Source organism: Zalophus californianus, chromosome 9 (assembly GCF_009762305.2).
Source record: "Zalophus californianus isolate mZalCal1 chromosome 9, mZalCal1.pri.v2, whole genome shotgun sequence".
Lineage (NCBI taxonomy): Eukaryota > Metazoa > Chordata > Mammalia > Carnivora > Otariidae > Zalophus > Zalophus californianus.
Window position 1 is genome coordinate 13633861 of NC_045603.1, and position 19261 is coordinate 13653121.

General features: G+C 50.9%; 1 protein-coding gene across 7 annotated transcripts in view; it reads left to right on the forward strand.

The window, feature by feature from the left end:
• LARGE1 (LARGE xylosyl- and glucuronyltransferase 1) overlaps positions 1–19261 on the forward strand; it is a 541701-nt gene that overhangs the window by 37135 nt on the left and 485305 nt on the right. The window contains exon 1 of one of the 7 annotated variants that reach the window (XM_027592149.2): positions 9837–9997. The exons of the other annotated variants lie outside the window; for them this stretch is intronic. The gene's annotated coding sequence lies outside the window, so the exon portion shown is untranslated. Of the gene's footprint in view, positions 1–9836; positions 9998–19261 lie in introns of those variants that run through there. 7 annotated transcript variants of the gene reach the window in all.

Sequence of the window (19261 nt, forward strand, 5' to 3'; positions counted from 1 at the left end):
CAAGGTTCTTACCTGGCCTTTTATTAAAAAAATTGTTTTTGTTTTTGTTTTCCCCCGGTAGAAAGCCTCACAAATACATGTGCTCTTGGTAGCATCACGGGCTCAGGGTGACTCTGCCCTTAGGCTTGGCAGGCATCATGGAGGCTGTAGGGAGCTTGGGCTTTAGAGAACAGGAAGGAGGTTGCCTTGAGCGGCTGGGGGAACCTAGGGGTGCTGCGGTCATTGTCCCTTGGAGGCGAGCATTGGCTTTTGGGGTCACCACGCATGTGTGATTTGCAGGAGAAGGGAGGCCTCCCTTCCCTGTGCAGGCAGTTTAAAGGCCGGGTTGCCAGCCCTCAGCAGTGTAAGCAGTGACCTCAAGAATCTGGCAGTTCTGCAGGATGGTGGCATCTGGCCTTGCAGGGCCTCCCCCATCTGGCCCAGCCCGGTCTCCCACCGATTGATTCCTTGCTCAGTTGTGACATTCTAGCCAAACTCACAGTTGCTTGGATGTGGCATGGGCCTTCTCATGTCAGGCGCTTTGCTTGGGCTGGCGCCGTGTTAAGGCCTGAGAATAGATGTGGGTAAGTGGGCAGCTTCTCCGGGGCTGACTCACCCTGAGCCAGTGCTGTGTGTGAAGAGTCCATGCTTTAATGCCATCAGAGGAAAGAGGTTCCACAGACAGTGACCCAGGACCATGTTCTTTGCAAATATACAAGTGCTTTTAAAGTGATGTGTTCCTAGCAACCTGGAGGGACAGTCCGCTCAGGAATGACTAATAAGTGGTAGTCAATGGAGGAAGCCAGTGTTGACTGAGACCTGTCATGTGAGCTGCCTTCCTGCCCTCCAGGACCTTACGTTCCAGTTGAGAGAGACAGACTAACAAAAGAAGCAAAATATATCAAGCCTTCTGTGATGATGAGAGCCCAAGGGAGAAAAAGAAATTGCAGATGCGAGAGAAGGAGGGTTGGGGGTCGAGTTTACAGGTTTCATTTGCTCAGGTGGGGATTCTTGGAGGTGATTTGAGCAAACATCAGAAAAGGTAAAGGAATGAGTCATGGAGATAATCGGGAGAAAGAGCTGGCGTGAGTGCAAAGGCCCTGAGGCCATTTTTCCATTGTTAATTGACAGACCACAGGAGGTCAGTGTCTGGAAGGGAGGGAGCATGGAGGAAAGTAGTGGGGGATGAGGTCTCAAGAGGAGTGGAGGCTCAGTGGTGGGCTGGGGCTGTTGGAGGAGTGGCCTGAGCCCATCCATTTCTCAGGGTCACTTAGGACCCTCCCCTGTTGAGGATCCTCCGTAGGGAGCAGAGATGGAAGCAGGGAGACCCTGTAGGAAGGGCTTGTTTTAATTCAGGTAGGAGGTGACGGTGGCTTGGGCTGGAGGGGCACTGCCTGCCCTCCCCACAGCTGGTGTTGGAGGCTGTGTGCTGTCTTTTCCGTTGTGTCCCACGGGAATGGGCTTAGGTGCTGAGGCTGAAACAGGCTTCTGGCAGCTTCCACTGCACGGTCTCCCCCTGGGGTTGGTGGCCCAGCAGGTCTGTAGGGATGTTCTCACCCAACCTTCCTGGGTTATTGATTCGGAAGCTGAGGCACAAAGTGACAAGTCTTCCCACTGTCCACATAATTCATCCAGCTGTGTGTCGTGTCTCATGGCCTCTCTGGATTTGTGGAGAGGCAGGGTGATTTGTGGTCCATCGTGAGGAAAATTGGAGTATGGAGCGATAAATCGAAAGAGGGCTCCATCAGTCTGTTGAAATCCCCATAATTTTGGGCTCTTGGAGTTCAAGGTAATCCTAGTAGAGAGGGTAGAAGAAAAACAGAAGAAAATAAAAATTGGGGCTCACTTTTGTAACCCAGGAACGCACACCTGTTGTTGGGAGACCAACCTCAGGAGTTTACTGGAAGTGCTGTAATGAGGTAATTAAGGGCGTTTTATTGCTCTGTGGGATGTATGGAACTTTCATTTGCAAAGTGCATGATTTACTGTCATTAGTTCCCTTCTCTGACAAAGGTCAGCATTGCTTTTCCATTTTTCCTGATGAGATAGTCCTGGCTTTCCCAGCTGAATTTCATCAGGGGTGTTTTCCCCATTGTTGCACAGTGTCTCCTGGCCCCCTCGTGACTGCTGGGGGTGGGAGTGGTAGCCGCCGTGGCAAGATCTGGATAGAAGTTAGATGGCTTTAAACAGAGGATTTCCTTGGCCCTGGCTCCCTGGCCTTTTTCAGCAAGCAGAAGGACAAGGAGTATGGAAGGACAGGGGCAGTTTGGCAGGCGTGGGAAGGGTATTAGCACCTACTCTGTGACTGTGTTGTGGGAGACTCCTGTGTCATGTGTTGGTCCTGGTTGTTGCTCCCTTGGGGACTTTTGCAGTCAGCCTCCTGCCCTGGAGAACAAGTCCCAGACATCCGTGTCCGCGTGCTCATACACAGGCGAGGCATCACTGCGCTGCTCTACGTAACTGTTTCCCTAATGCTTAAGGCTTAACCTTGGGTGAAACAGACTCGCAGGTGGGTCTTGTCGAAATGAGATCCATGGGTCTTTATTCTGTAGGTCTTGGAAGAGGGAGCTGCTAATTCAACAAAACTTTTTAAATTGGGGGTTTATGTTTTGATGATCAACCAACCAACTAAACAAAAATAGCCATGAATCTTTGCTGTGATCTTTTGCAGGTGACAAGTAGTTTCATAAAAGAAGACCTGTGCTTTTGAACCAGCCTCCCCCTCCCCTTTGAAAGGGGTCGGTTTATTACCTACGTTTGAGAAACTTGATTATAATTCTGTGTTACATTCCATTTCTTAGATTCCTCTCTGGGCGGAGAGGCTTAGATCAGGCTTAGATCAGCCTTCCCACAGAGATGCGCGCCTTCCCTTCGAGTTCTCCACCTGCTGATTGGGGGAGCAGGAGGTGACTTAGCACAGGGACCCCTGGGGACTCCCAGGCCCACGGCAGGCTTTGAGCGGTTTGCTCGCGAAGCCGGACAGGAAGCCAGGCAGCATGTCTTGTGCGCAGAACTCTGTTCTCGGCCCCAGGGGTGCTCGTAACTATGCTTCTGGAACCCTGGTACATGGCAAAGGCATCTGGAATGTTAGACTCTCCATATGGAAGCCTGTCAGGGAATGTCATCGCGGGTTGGCCTCGTGGCCTGCGTGGCATCTTGAGCACAAAGAAAGCTGCTTTTGCTAAAGTAGAAGGGGACAGTTTGGAAGGATGACATTATTCTTTGCAATCAGAAGCCTAAAAAAGCACATGAGCACATACAGTAAATCTTTCCCCTCTTTGTTCCTCCCTCCGCTGCTGTGTTTGCTGCTCACAGAATGGTGCACAGAGACAGGTGCGTGTGAGGCAGAGGACTGTACCTCTGTCAACAGCCCGGTCACAAGCGAGAGAAGCAGAGGGAACAAAAGCGTCTGTAGGGAGACTTGTTCCAGAATCTGAAAGCAAGATTCAGCTGGAGGTTCCGATGGGGAGGGATGGGGAAATGTACCCTGAGGAAAGAAACCCGAACCATGTAGGGGAGCCCCGCCTCGATGAGGTGATCAGAGCGGGGCAGGTGAGTCAGGGAGACTGGGCCAGGCCCCAAGGAGGTGGTGGGAGCGTGGTTCTCACGTTCTGGATGGAAGGGACCCAGGTGGGCCTCGTGCAGCAATCCGCGTGGTGGCCCTGGGCGAGTCTGTGGCGCATTTCTCAGCTGAGCCTCCGTGTCCTTACCTGAAGGCTGGCGCAACCCTGGCATACTCACAGCGTTGTGAGGGCGCTCACATGAGAACATACAGCAGCGCTCACCCTGATGCCGACCTGCTGCGTGGAAGCCCGGGATGGCAGAGACTGTGGTCAAGACTGTTCTTCTGTCTGATGTGACTTGGACCCACGTAGACTGAGAAATATGGCAGCTGGGCTGGGTCCAGAAGGCTCTGAGATCCCGTCTTTGGCTTCTGCTTAAACCTGTTTTCTTGGTCATCCAGAGATGCTTTCATGTTAGCGTGGGTGGGCACAATTTGGAGTGCTTGATTAACCCAGCAATTAATAAGAGTAGAGAGGTGACAATTGGTGTTACCAGGCTGCAATGGAAAGTGATGTGTTTGGCTTCTCTCCATGCAGACAGATTGGTGGAGAAGCCACCCATGGGGAGGAACATCAGAATGCAGATAAAGGAAGCTGGTTGGAAAAAGTGATATTCAGAGCAAAAAACGGTGGTCAAGATGGGCGGCTTGGTTAATTATTTCTTCCAGTGAGCAGATATTTATTGAGTAATTCCTGTGTTCCTGATTCTGGGCCAGGAACTGAAGGTACACTTATGGATAAAGCATAGCTTCTCCTGTGAAGAGCCCGAGACTGTTGATGGAGGTAACAGACACATAAGCAATGAATTCTAACACTTTGTAGGAGGTACAGGATACATGGTGTTTAAAGTTCATGGGGACCAAGGAAAGGAGTGATTGGTTTTATGAAAAGAGAAAGAGCAGTGTTAACTTTACCGAAAAACGGGGTAAAGGGGTGTTTTTGCACCAGAGCAAGGGCTCGTGGAGACATGAAATGAGGGGTGGATTTGTAGTTGATGAGCAGGGGCTGGTTTGAATTTGCACTGTACCACCGCCTAGCTGGGTGACTGGGCACATCACTGAGCCTTCCTATGAGTCAGTTTCCTCATCTGTCAAGCGGGCATAAAGACTCCACGTGTCATGGGGTATTGGGAGGATTCCTCCCTACTTCCTGCAGGACGCAGTGTGCTTGGCCCATGGTGAGCCCCCCTGTAGCAGGGAGCCCCAAGATCTGCCGGGTCCCTTGAATGTGCCCAGCGTGAGAAGGACCTGAGACTGGAAATGTCACGTAGGGCCCACTGTGAAAGGGCTCAGAATATCACACCTCCGGATTTTACCTCTGCAGACATGAACTCACACCTTCTGTGAGCCTCATCTCCCCTTCAGGTACCAAATGCTCTTACACGGTAAAACTCAGCCGCCTGTCGGTGATCCTGGTGGCAAGGGATTGCCTCTTAGTTCTTCCTTCTCTCCTGGAGGTGATGGTGTGGGGCAGATTTGGAGATATAGGTGAGGTGGCGAAAAGCTCGGCTCGGCGTCCGGTTGGACCCGGTTCTGGCCCCACCGATTGTAAAGCGTGTGGCCTCAGGCAGGCTCATTTCCTCCCTCACGGGTGGAGTGTCTCCACCCGCGGCATTTCGTCTCACATGTATTTACGCATTGAGTGAAACACTGATCTCAAGAACCAGGATGAAAACGCCTTTGAAGGAGGCAACTGCCTTGTGTAGGAAAAGACCTTGATCAGCTGCAGTCGTATCGTGCGATAGAAATAGAGACCACAGAGGTGATTTAAAGCTTTCTAGTAGCCACGGTTAAAAAGAAAAATAAAAAGGTAAAGAAGAAACGGGTGAAAGGAATTGTAGTAATCGGTTGTATTTAGGTCGGTTTAACCAAAATATGTATAAAAATTACTGCACGGTTTTACCGTCTTTATTTCACGCTAGTTCTGTGAATTCTGGGGCATGGCTTACAGTGAGAGCGAGGCTCGGTTCAGACCCGCACAGGGCGAGTGTGGCTCCTGGCTTGGGCGGCGCGGGTCCGGGGAGGAGCCTGGGCCGCGAGGCGGTGGCTCTTCCTCTCTCCATCCCTGTGTCTCAGCATCTCTCTCTTTCTGTCTCTGCTTCCCCTCCCGGAGAGGGACGAGAAGATAAATGAGCAGCGGAGACCGCAGTGGATGCTTTGTGTGTGTGTGTGGATTTTTGTGGAAAATGAAGACTGGGATAAAGTTCACGGGAGGCCATGGAGAAAGGGGCAGGGCACTGGGAAGGGGCAGAAATCCCGCCAGTCACAGCAGTGGTAACAGCTCTGTGTCAGACTCTGTTCTGAGCCTCTCACCGGATCCTCTCATTCAGTCCTCACAGACCCCTAACAGGTCATCATTTCTCCTGTGTTGGGAATGGGAAAATTGACACAGAGACGTTAAGAAGCCTACCCAGAGTTGCACACCGGAGGTTTGAACTCAGATAGGCTGTCTCTGGAGCTCTGCTTTGCGAGTCACTTCAAAGAGTCTTGGAGGGGCTCCTGGGTGGCTCAGTCGGTTAAGCGTCTGACTCTTGATTTCAGCTCAGGTCATGATCTCAGGGTCGTGGGATTGAACCCTGCGTTGGGCTCGGAGCCTGCTTAAGATTCTCTCTGTCCCTATGCCTCACCCCCTGCTCGCTCGCTCTCTAAAAAATAAAATCTTGGAGGAACCAAATCTTACAGATATCTGGCTTTGGGCTTGCATTCGGCATGGACTGGGTAGTTTACACCAGAGGTTTAGGGGCAGGAAGGCCCCAAGGGTCATCTGGATGAGCCTGAACTGTGCAAGAATGTTAAGTTTACGCTGTACGTCAAGTGCTCTGCCCCGGACACCATTATTACACACCGCAGGGCCTCAGTAAATGCCGCTCCTTCCTTTCTTCCCTCGGGCCCACAAAATAAGCCTGTTTAAAGGAGGGGCTTTCTACGTTTTGCTCACATCTAGACCCACGCCTGGTGCAGAGTGGCTGCTTGGTAAATATTTATGGAAGTCAGTGGGGATGATGATCCCTGAGCCCCACCAAGGGCTTGCAGGGGCAGCCCTGCCATTATGGGATGGCCTCATAAATATAGCCCTGGGTGCAGGGGACTCTCATGGAAAGATGCATGTTCACATTTAGAGTTCTCACTTGGAGCTGAGGACCAAGGCCAGTTTGTGCATCTCATGCCAAAGCTTTATTTTGTTTGCTTCTCTAGCAAATTAAAAGAATTAAAATATAGCATATTCTACAAGCAGCAAAGTACAGAAAACAAAGTGTGCAAAGTATTTTTACAAGGGAAGTCTACTTCTATAACCAGTTCCCAGATCGAGAAATGGGACATTACCAGGACCCCAGAGCCCCCCCACCCCCTAACTAACCCTTGCCCTCCTGAGAGTATCTGCACCCCCCCGACTTCTGACGTCAGAGATTATGTTTGTGTGTCCAAGCTTTTGAGAAATCCTGATGACTGGAGATGTGGGGGGCCATTTTGTTTCTGTCTTGCAACGCTGACCTTCTCCAGGGTTGGAGTTCTAACCTGGCACAGATGAGAAACTGAGGCGCACAGAGGCAAATACAGCTTGCCCATGTCTCATGGCTCAAGCATACATCAGCGATTCAGACGCAGACCTGTAGTGCTCCAAAGCCTGGGTTCTTGACCATCTCATATCCGTAGGTTTCCTTCTATGACACTTTGACTGAAATCCCAAGGTTGGGACGTTCAGGTTGAGATTTCTGGACTGAGCAATATCTGGGGTGGCTTCCGTGATGTTGCAGAGGAGGGACCGGCTGTCCGGCTCAGTGCCCAGGGTGCTGGATCTATCCCGGAGGCCACACCTCACCTTCCAGAGTGACTTGGCTAGCAGAGCCCATTCTGGGTGGGGTGGCAGGGGGCTTCTGCAGGTGGGGCAGGTGGGTTCCTCCATGCTTCCCACCCCGACTTGTTGCTGACAAGCAGGCTCGGGCTCTATCAGGGGAAGCTTTCGATTAAATGGAGTCAAATGGCTCACTCCCACCAAAGTCAAAGGGCTCTGTGCTGCCAAGTGCACTGGTCTCCCGCTCTGGAGGCACGGCTAGGGCTGCTCAGGGGAGAGAGCAGGCGTGGCAGGCTGGGGAGGGCAGCCTCTGCCTGGCTGGGAGGCCCCTTGGATGGTTGGAAGTGGGCATATGTATTTCAGGCTGGGGAGCGTCGCTTTCTCTGTGGCCCAGCCCTCTGCCCCCACTGGTCTCCAGTCAAGAGGGACAGGTGGTAGCTGTCATTCTGCACTTGGCCCTGGCCACAGAGAGATTCGCCAACAGTTCTCGAATGGAGATACCCCCCAGTCTCTTTGGCCCAGAGAATGCAGCTTGACCCATAAAACTGCAAGCAGGCAGTCCCCTCAGCCGGGCTTTCTCTCCTCTATGATGGGAGTGGATAGCAGGCAGAAATAGAAGCTATTACGCTAGGCTCGGTGCCCCTAGGACTGAAATTTAATTCAAAAAGGCAAAATAAAATCATCCCTCTGAGGCAATCAAGAACCTCTGAGGTTCTTATAAAAATAAAGCCAATATTATTATAATAATCCTAGCAAGTGAGCTGCTGAACAGTTTATTCTGTGCTGGCCACGGGGCCTAACCTCTGAGATCGAATGGCGTATCTCTGGAGCCAGACTGTGTCGAGCTGAATTCCCCATCCTCTACTTAAGCTGTGTGACCTTGGGCATGGTGACCTCTCTGTCCATCTGTGAAATGGAGATCTCCACAGTCTGGACCTCTCAGAGTTGTCTTAATGAATTGATCCATGTCAAGCACTTAGATTACTGCCTGACGTGTTAAAGGCTCAATAAACTTTCATGTGGTGGTGATGATGATGATGATGATGATGATGAAGAAGAAGAAAAAGAAGAAGAAGAGCATAGAATCAGTTCTAGTCCCTGGGCAATCTGGTGTGCTAGATATAGATAGTTTAGTATTCCTAGTTTATAGACAGAGAAACTGAGGCACAGAGAGTGTCAGTTCTTGGCCCAAGGCTGCACAGCCAGTAAGCTGCCCAGGGAGAATGTGAACCCAGAGCAACGTCTTGCAGGCTTTGCATGAATGGAGGATATTGAATCCCCTAGGGATTAAATACATTTCACCACCCCTCTTCCCCCGCCACATTGTTCCAGTAAACAACAGGGCAGATGCTATTTATTTTATAATCTGTTTAAACTAATAAACCTAACTAATGTTTGTTGAGTAAATCGCCCCATGTCAGCTGCTACATTTCCATTGCCTTAGTGGTTGGGTCGTGTCTTGAGACCTTTGTGGAAAAGTTCTGAGGTTGATCAGGCTAGAGGCTCATCTTTGCTTGCCGCGGCGGACGTGCTCATGAGAGAGGAGATGCCTTGGTGTGTGTGTCTGAGCCAGGTGTCGCCCTGGCTGGCTGGGCCCTTCTGGCCTTCAGTCCTTCATAGGGCCTGTCCTCTGGATCTGCGCCGGCTCTAGGAAGGGACCAAGTCAGCAGGGAAAGAGGAGATTTCGGTTGGACAGAGGTGGGACAGCACCAGGCAGTCTGTGGAAAGAAGGTACCTTTTTTTTTCTCATTGAAGTTCCTTGAGTTGAAGCAGGAGAAAGGAGGGGGGAGGGAGGGAGGGGGAGAGGAAATGCAGTAGGGGTGCAGGGTGGGAGGGGAGGGGACGGTCAGGGGTGGGGACAGAGGCTCAGGAGGAGGGTGGTGAAATCAGTGGCTGTATTTGGATTTTTGTGCCTGGAGGAGGGCAGGGCAAGCCTGGGGTGGGAGGCAGATGCAGGCCTGGTGGGAGCCGCTGGGGCGGAGGGCTGTGAGGTGCGGGTGGGGGGCAGGCCATGGGAGGGTGGAGAATGGCACGTGAAGAGAAGGGATCCCACAATGTTTAGTGCCCAGACAGACTACAGGCCCCCGATGGGGTGCTGCTGGGCAGCACACTGTGGCCCACTGTTGGCCACGTAGCTGGTGAGTGGCCAAGCTTCCTGACTCCCACTGTAGTGCTCCCTGACTGCCATCTCGCCTCTCAGGACTGAGGGAGGGGAGGCTGATGGGGCCAGAGTCTGCTCTTGGGCTGGGCCCTGTGGGTTGACCACCTGCTGCAGAGTTTCCAAGAAGCCCCCCCCCCCCCCCCCCCCCCCGCAGGGCTGAGAGCGGGAGGGCACCGCCCGACGCCATTCAGCAGAGGCTACACAGATAAACTCCACGGTGTGTCTCATTAGTCCAGGAACAGCTTGAGCTAATCGAGGCGTGCCTCTGTGCTGCTCATGCCAGGGGGGTTAAAAAAAGAAATACTCACGCCGATCCAAGGGCTTTTTGTGGCAGTGCAGAAATAATAAACCTAAACACAGAGGCAAGCCGTTTCAGGAGCGAGGTGGGTGCCCAATCGGGGCCCGATTCTACCAGCTTCTGCCAGGCCCCAGGAGAGCCGCACTGTCCCAGGCGGCCTGGCCTGCCCCTCCATAGGGCAGGCCGCTCTCTTCCAGGCCAGAGGTGAGTGGGCATGTTTCCTGGTGGAAGGATCCGGTTTTAGTGTTTGTTGGCCCAGCGAGGCCAGTTCCGTGGCCCTCTCCCGCGGGTCTTTGCTTCCTGCCAGTGTGCTCCGGGAAGACCCGCTCGCAGCACGAGCCTAACGCCTGCCCTGAGAACTTGCTCCCCAGACGTGGACGTTCAGGTCCGGAGACGTAAATGGCTCGCCCCGGGCTTGTGCACAGCTTCGGTGGCAGTGACGGCCAAGGGGAAGGAGAAGCGTAGCTACTCATCGTTTGCCCGGGCCCCGTGTTAACATTCTTTGGCGGTGAAGACCGCGTTCATAACAGGCATGTCTGCTTCACGCCTCATTTTCCTCTTTAAAATGGGGTAGCTTCGTGGGGTTGTGCTGGGGTTGGGGTAGGGGATTACACAAGTTAATATATGCAAAGCACTTATTTGTTGGTATTCGTTACCAGTTGGTATTCGTTACCAGTATTATTTGCTATTAATTAGGCTGCCAGAGGTGCACTTGATCTTGGAACCACTGTGTTTGTCCCTTGAAATGGGTATGTCTGAACCCTCATTCTTTCTGCCCAGCCATGCACTGTATGATGACCATGCCCGCTTGCTGTGTGTGGAGGGACCCGGCAGTGGGCGAGTGGCTGGCTGAAAGGTTGGTGACAGGACGCATCTCTGTTCTGGATCTTTCTTCCTTGGCTCCCAGGACCCAACCCTCACCACCTCCCCCTCCCCTTTACCTAGTACTGTTTTCTCCTCATTTGTGGATAAAGAATCCAGTAATCTATTTCTCTGTGAACAAATGAGGGCTAGTTTAGCTGAGTTAACATAGTAACCATCACTAGTTGTCTATTAACTTGATTTCTGTGAGGCTATGACTCCCCCAAAACCTCCCCCCGACAAGGCGAACAATTTACTCTATTCCCTCCACTGGGGGTTAGTGATCATGAAAATTGAACATTGCTAAATGTGCACCAGTGTGGTTCATGCAGTGAGAAAATTCTGTTTCAGGGAAAAGTTGAGAGGAAAAAAAGAAGGGAGGGAGGGAGGGAGGAAAGAGATTTGTTTGTGCGGGGAGGGGAGCTGTTTGGGTGGGCCTTAAAATAAGCAATAAGCTGAAATTAAGGATGCGGTTCAGATGTCCCCTGTTCTGGAGCCCGGGCTGTGCACCTGGGCAAATTTAGGTACCTCTGCTCTGTCCTCTGACCGCACCTCTGTCCTGACTTCAGTGGTGGTGCCTGCCAGGATTTCTGGCCATTTGACCATTGCCATGTCCTTGCAGGGCTGCGGCTGTGACTTTTGTACTCCCATGGCCTGACACCATGCAGGCACATAGCAGGTGCTCAGTAAACGATTATGGAAACGACAGAGCACATAAGACCTTTGTAAGTGAGTAGCTTTATTTCACTAGGAGATGTCCTAATTGCTTCTTTCCTGTTTTCTGTTGCCCATATGGACCTGGATCAGTTTTAACTGCTGAAATGAACTAATTTGAATTTAATTTGAATTAATGGAATGTAGGCAAGCCCCTGCTCACTTAATTTGTTTGTGTCATCAAATAAGCATTTTGAGGGCCCCTAAGTGCAGAGCATTCTATTTGGCAGGTGCAATACAAAGTTGAGACAGAAGCCACAGATGTGGGCTTTAAAACCAGACTGCCCGAGACACTCTCTTCTGGCGTCAGGTGGTTATAGTGGGTAAGAGCCCTGATTTCTGGGTCTGAGTTTGAATCCCGACTCCACCACTTACATGCTGTGTGACCTCAGGCAAATTACCTAACCTTTCTGTGCCTCCCTTTTCTCTTTAAAATGGGAGGACTTCATGGGGTTGTGGTGGGGTTAGGGTCTTTGTGGGGATTACACAGGTTAATATATGTAAAGCACTTAGTAACAGGTTGGTAGTTGTTACCAGTATTATTTGCTATTAATGAAGCCTCGGTGCCCTCGTGTGTAAAAACTTGACTGTCTGTCTTAGTGTCGACATCTTCATAGAATTGTGCTGCCATACCAGATGCCACACACGGGGCAGCTCAAAAGAAGAGACATCTGGAAGCTGGGATTCTGAAGTCAGGGTGTATCAACAGGGCCAGGCTCCCTCTGAAACCTGTTGGAGGACCCTTCTTTCCTCTTCCTGGCTTCTGGTGGTCGCCAGCAATCTTTGGTGTCCCCTGGCTTGTGGCCGCCTCACCCCCATCCCGTGGGACCATACGGTGTTTTTTTTCAGTTTGTCTTCACTTGGTCCTCTTATAAGGACACCAGTCATACTGGGTTTAAGGACCCACCCTATTCCAGTATGACCTCATCTCAATTTAATTATATCTGCAATGACTCTGTTTCCAAATAAGGTTACATTCTGAGTTGCTGGGGGTTAGACTTCCACATATCTTTTTTAGGAGGACACCATTCAACCCATAACAAGGACAGAATGAGAGAATCCAGAGAAGCGTTGGGCATAGAACCTGGAACAAAACCGCGCCAGCAGGCGTAAGCTGCGCCTGTCCTTGGTGTTACCGTGTCGTCATTAACACAATGACTGCCCTTTGCGGTGGCCATGGGAGGTTCTCCCGAACGTCTTTGAACCTCATGCCTTAACTGTGTTGGTTAAAATACAAGGTTTCCCCTGTATTAATTGTGAATGGTGTGGCCCATCTTACAGGGCCAGCCAGTGTCTTGACCTCACTGATCTGCATTGTGTCTCTGACATGGGAGGAAGTAGGACGACGTCCTGGAGGGGACCCCCTCTCGCCATGAAGCGAGGCCGAGTTCGTTGGTGGCCCATGCTTGCTGTTCTTCCTTTGTTGTGGGGCTTTAGAGCCCACTGAAGCCAAACCCCAGTGCATGCCACTGCACAGACCAGGGAAGGCTCCTCTTTCCCTTCCTGTGGGCTCAGCAAGGCCCAAAGGCATGTTCAGACATTAGCCAGCTTGGATTTTCCAGATCTCCCCCCTCCCCCCCCCCCCACCTCGGTTCCTTTTGCAGATAGAATGGAAAAAAAAATTTTTTTTTTTTTTTTTTCCACTTGGGAGCCGAACAGATTTGCTACAGAGAAGTCTAGATTATCTATGGAAACAGTCCTAATTTTAGCCTTGCCACACTTAATGCCAACTCAGGGGAGTGCTGTCTTGGGTCAGGGCCCAGAGAATGGGGAAGGTGAGCAGGCCTGGAAGGGTCAGGACAAACACAGGGTAGCCAGCTGACAAGCGAAAAATGGGAGGGTGCTGCAGAAGTCTCATGGGTCACAGAGGGACTGGCTCCAAGGAGAAGATGGGTCTGGAGAGAGGGGCTTTGAGAGAGGCACAAATATTAGAAATTGAATTTTAGAACCAAGGGATCTCCTTCATCTCCCCCTCTTGCTCTTCCTGTCCAAATTCTGCTCATTTCCAGCCCAGTCCAAGAGCCTTATTCCATTTCCCCACCTTCGGAATCAGCCACTGCTGCCCTGAATTCCTACCATCTTCTTTAATTCTCCTGAAGCACTTCTTGGAGCCCATTTCGTTTTGAGTTTCGTCCATATACCTCGCCAGCCCCTGTTTGTTTTTTAGCCCCTTGAGCTCAGCCATGGTCCTGTCACGTCTGTATGCTGAGCCTGCCAGGGGGCAGACACGCAGAAAATGCGAAACAAGTGTAATTAGACGTGATTGGTGGTCTCCGGTGGCCCAAACCATGGCCTGAGCAGCCTGAAAAGGGACACTGATTGAATGAGAATAGTAGAATATACAGAGAGCCCTTTAATGGGAAGAATCCACATCCATGGGACTGGAAATCGCCCGACATTCTATGAAGGACATGCTGGGGAGCATCACGGGCAAGAGGCCCTGCTTGGGGTGCTGGGCGTTTGGTGCAATGGGGTGAGGGCAGAAATGGACAGAGATCATTTTAGGCCATGTAGGGGACATCGCTTCCCTGTGTCAGCCTTGTCCTTCCAGCCAGCTCATCTCCTAGCAGAAATCACAGCCAGACCCTTAGACATCATCCAGTCCTGAGTGTTTTGAAGTGTGATATTCAAGGCAAGCATTTTTACATGAATACTTGGTGGTTTATTTTCATGTGCATATGTAAACCATATGTAACTAGCATCCCACACCTGCCATTTCTCAGGGATTACTGCTTAGGGTGAGGCAGGCCACTGTAGCTCTCTCTGGCGGATCCCACGGATTACATGATGGTGTTCCTGCACGCCCATGGATGTGTGAGACCTATAATAAGCAAATGTCTTGTTGTAACCATTTGGAAGTAAGGCTGGTGCAGATGGAAGACATCGCCAATGTGAACTGTACTGCATTTCCAAATACCTTGTGTTCTTTTCATCAGGTTGAAAAGCAACATGATTAGGGTAAAATAGGGAAGGTCACGTGCAAGAAATTGCACAGATCCAGTTCACCCTCCTCTTTGGAGTGGTAAGGAGGTGGGCGAGGCACGGTTGACCAGCTGACTCTGATATGTGTCAGCACGTGGGGCTTAGACCACATCTCCCATTGTCCACCCATCTTGATACGCTAGACAGAATGTAAACTAGTTCCTACTGAGTACTTGGGTGCTTTAAGTTATCTCATTTAATCCCGCCAACAACACTGTGTAACAGGCAGTATTTCTCCTCACTGTGCAACCCAGGGGAGGCTGAGACATAAGGACTTGAAGGGGCCTGCCCTGCTGGTAGGACGTTTGTCCAGTGATTCAACACAACCCCCTTCCACGACAGTTTAGCTGTGTCAGGGAGCTGCAAACCTACCAAAATGAGCTTTTAGATTTTGCAGATAGAAACACAGAGGTATGGTGCCATTGCCACCTCTTGGGAAAGCTCTGTCCTGTGAGTAATAGAACTGGGGTCAGCGTGCAGGTTGCTCAGGCCTGCTGGTGAGTCTGAGGGTTGGGCAGGACTTTGCTGGGCAATGGGATGCCCCCTCTTGGGTGGCTGTTTGTCCAGCACCAGCGAAAGGCTGTGGGCCTGGTGGGAGAGATGGGTAGGAGAAGTGGGTGTGGGCTCCCTGATGGGGTCATTCCCCCCCTGGGTACTACAGGGGGGAGTGAGCAGGCCCATCTGGTAGGGTGAGTCAGAGCAGAGCCCAGAGTAGAAGCCAGAGGGCACGTATGTGAAGGCCACCTCTATCCCAGTCATTTGGGTTTAAGATTCCCGTTAATGATTAAGCTTTTATGCATTAACAGTTTGCACACTGCTGTGGGATCATTTATTAGCGTTGCCTGGCAACAGCTCTCTGAGTTAGCCACACCCACCAGAGGGTAATTAACTGGGTCACCCAGGGCCCAGCTCACGGTTTCTGCATTTCTTTAAAAGATTTATTTATTTATTTTAGAAAGAGAGAGAAAGAGACAGAGTACGCTTAGTGGGGAGGGGCAGAGGGAAAGGAAGAGAGAGAATCCCAGGCCGGCTCCCTGCTAAGCATGGAGTCCAACTTGGGGCTGGATCTTATGACCCTGAGATCACCACCTGAGCCGAAACCAAGAGTCGGACGCCCAACTGACTGCACCATCTCGGCAGCCATTATTTGTGTTACTGAGCCTCCTCCAAACTCCCTCATCCATCCATCCGTCCGTCCGTCCGTCCGAAGAGCACTTTTATTAGGTACCTCTTTGGGGGTAGCTTTATATTTGGCAGCATTGTCTCCTCATTGCTGGGAGCAGTTGTTATGTGGTAAAATGGAAATGTTGGTCTTCCTGTTTGTATCAGCATAATAGATCCCCCATTTGTTGAGACCTAAACTCCAGGAGGACAGGGCCTTTGCTCATTTCTATGTCTCTAGTGCCTAGAAGAATGCCCAGCACATAGTAGGTGCTCTGTGAACATTTGTTGAAAAAAAGAATGAATGAACTGAGTGTCTGCTGTGTGTTTGGCCCCATGGGGGATTATGCTTTAAAATTCTTGCAGTAACCCATCTTGCACCATTCCTGTGTCTATCTCTTGTAGGGTACTAGCTGATAAGTGCTTACCTGTATTGTAAGCATTATTATAAGCACTTGCATAGCAGAGAATCATCATCTCTGAGTAATGCCGCTGCTGTTACCCCTATTTCACAGGTGAGAAAGTGAGGCACAAAGGTGTTAAGTAACTTGCCTAAGGTCACACAGACCCTCTTGCTTCAAGCCGTTTTTCCCTTCCCTCCATACCAGGGCTATCCAGTAGAACTCTGTGGGTGACAAAATGCTCTGTATCTACACTGTCCAGCACAGTAGCCACCAGCCACAGGTAGTTACCGAGCACTTGAAATGTGTTTAGTGTGACTGAGAGCCTGAATTTTTGGTTTGACTTCATTTTGGTTCATTTCATGCGACCAGCAACGACCACATCAGACAGCACAGTTCCTTCCTGTGCGAACACCTTGCCTTAATTGTTTATTCTGTGCTGCAGTTTTTCAAATGCTTTACAATCGCAAGTGATTTAAGTTAATCCTCACAACCACAAGTGCACTAACGAAGGTCAGAGGTGAAGCACTTCCTCCCAGCCCCCGGGTTTTACGGCAAGAAAGTGCTGTAGCTGGATTCTTCTTCCCCAGGGAAAGCTCTGCCTGACCCCAGCGTTTTAAATGATCTCCCTGTTTGCCTCCCTGTTTTCCACACGTATAGCAATGGATATCGCCATGAAAAACAAACGAGGTTTTTAACCCCAGAGGCAATGCTACCCTCTTCCCTGCTTGGGAAAGGGGTCAGCCCATATGTAGGCTTTTGAACTCACTGTTCCCGCCAAGTGACTCATTTCGGTCGAAAACAATTATTTACCTGAAGTTGGGTTGTGTCATTGTCACTCAGAGGAAGAACAAAATGCCAGTATTCCTTCCTTGCTAGGATGTTCTTTAATGAAAACAAACAGACCAAACCAAACCCACTTCTTGGTGTACTGGTGATAATATTTCTAGGTCGGGTTGGGAAGGAGAGAAAAAAAATCAAGCTGCAATGATCTGCAGTCTTGCTGGGTAGAGCAGCGTGGGCAGAGTGATGAGACTCGACCGCTCCCGGCTGCACCTTCGCTTCCTGAGGACGGGTCACAGAGGGCTGTGTGTCAGGGGCAGGGTGGTACGCGTCACTGAATTGTGTCCCCCGGTAGAGGTCAAGCTTCCTTGGTGATGAAGATTCGTCTGAGTGTGTTGCGCATGCTGGGCTGGGGCGGTCATCCGTGCCTGTGGCTCGTCCAGAAACTGAATCAACCCAGAGGCAGAACTGGGTGGGGTAAAGGTGATGGGCAGAGACACACAGGAAGAGAGTGAGCGAGACAGGCCCAAAGGATGAGACCACATCAGGACCACAGTCCAAATACAGGTAGTGGTTGTGGAACCCAGGGTCCACAGGCCAGCAGCGCTCTGGGTTCTGAGAAGTGGGACCAGGAGAAAGGTGGCCTCTGCGGAAAGCCTTGTTCTGAGGGCTTCGACTGACCAGTTACTTATTTTTATTATTACTACTATTATTTTTACTTTTTTAAAGGTTTTATTTATTTATTTATCATAGAAAGAGAGAGCACAAGCAGGGGGAGCAGCAGGCAGAGGGAGAAGCAGGCTCCCCTGCTGAGCAGGGAGCCCGATGCGGGACTCGATCCCAGGACCCTGGGCTCATGACCTGAGCCGAAGGCAGACACTTAACCAACGGAGCCACCCAGGCGCCCCTCGACTGACCAGTGAAATCTGCCTTCATCTTGTTGCTGCCTCGAGGCAGTCACAAAGCCTCCCAGGCCAGCCCCATCTCTGTTTGTCCGTTCAGCTGTCCATCCACCCAGCCAGCATTTGAGTCTCCTCTCTGGGACTGGGGACAGTGTGGTGAACAAGGCACCGTCCGTATCCTCGAGGAGGTCACAGTCCTGTTGGGAGACACATACGTTGGCCTGTGTTTCTGAAGCAAGGAAAGGAAGCTTTGGATGCTCTGGGTCCCGAGGCCAGCCACACCTGTGTGGCCTGTGTGGCTTTCTCCGGTGACACGAAGCCAGGCTTAGGTTTCCCTGCTCCCTTCGTCTTTATCGGACCCGCACTTTCTGCGTTAGGCTTTGGGGTATTTACTGTATACTCCATGTAGCCCTTCATTGCATCTTTATTGTAACCCTCCCGAAAATAGGGGCCTCCCTGGGACCCAGCTCAAGTGTAGGCCCTGCTGGGGACTCCATGATTCTGGAAGTAAGTCGGAGCCCCTTAAACCTGAAAGAGACCTTAACAGTCCTCAGTGACTTGAAGGGCCATTCCCAGCTCTCTCCTCTTTCTCTCTTTGTCTTTCACGGGTAAGGCCCACCAGGGTAGGTTCTGTCATGAGCTGTCACCATGTCTGTGGAAGAGAAAAGGAAAGCGTCCCCTCTTGCTAGAGACAGGGGTTCGTTCACCGAAGCTCATCGCACCCCCGTGCGCGTCCCTGTCCCCTGAAAACACAGGAGGGATGAGTTTTGCTGGATTGACACACGTGAGATGTCACACACTCGCTTTGCATTCAGGTAAAACGGGGATGTAAGCATGCCAGACCAATTCGTTTGGTTAGACAAAAACTCCAGGTTGCTTTTGGTATTGTCAGCGAAGGAACCACAATTTACAAACTCTGGAAAAAAAAAGCACTCTGACCCCTGCTCCCCTTTTACTCCTAATAAAGTTCGCCTGACCCTAGAAGAGTCCGAGGCCTGGCCCGGACTTCTAGAAACAGGGGCGGCATCGTCCCAGCATTGTGAAATGTGCCACTGCACCACGCCTTCCCTTCAGGAGGCAGGAGGCCGTCCAGCACCAGAGGAAAAAAGGCCGCCGCCTTCACAGGAGTTTACTTTGTGTCAAGGACTTAATTGATGTTGTTTTACTCTAATTGTCTCAAGTACCTGGTGACCCTGTATTAATCTCCACTTGAAAACAAGGGGACTCTGTAATCCCAGGGAAACCCGTTTTGGATTTACAGCCTTCCAACCTGTAAGGTAATACATTTGTCTTAAGCACCCCCGCCCCAGATGTTTCCCAGAGGTGACATGCCCAAGGTCAAGCAGCTGCTGATGGGCAGATCTGGGACTTGAACCACAGTCTGTTGGCTCCCCTGCATTCCCGTCTGCCACCGTGCCGGGTTCCCTGCTGAGGCCTGGTATGGAGGCAATCCACTTTCTGGATCACATTCACACAATCTGGGGTAACTCCGTTGACTTCTGTGCCTCCGTTTTCTCATCTGTAAAATAGGCTATTAATACTAATAGTAAGGATTAGATGAGATTATTCAGGAAAAGCCTGGCATGTCATAAGCACTCAGTGCATGTGAGTGCCAATAGATAAGTAGCTATAATAGTAACATTAACAATCATTACAGATTTGAC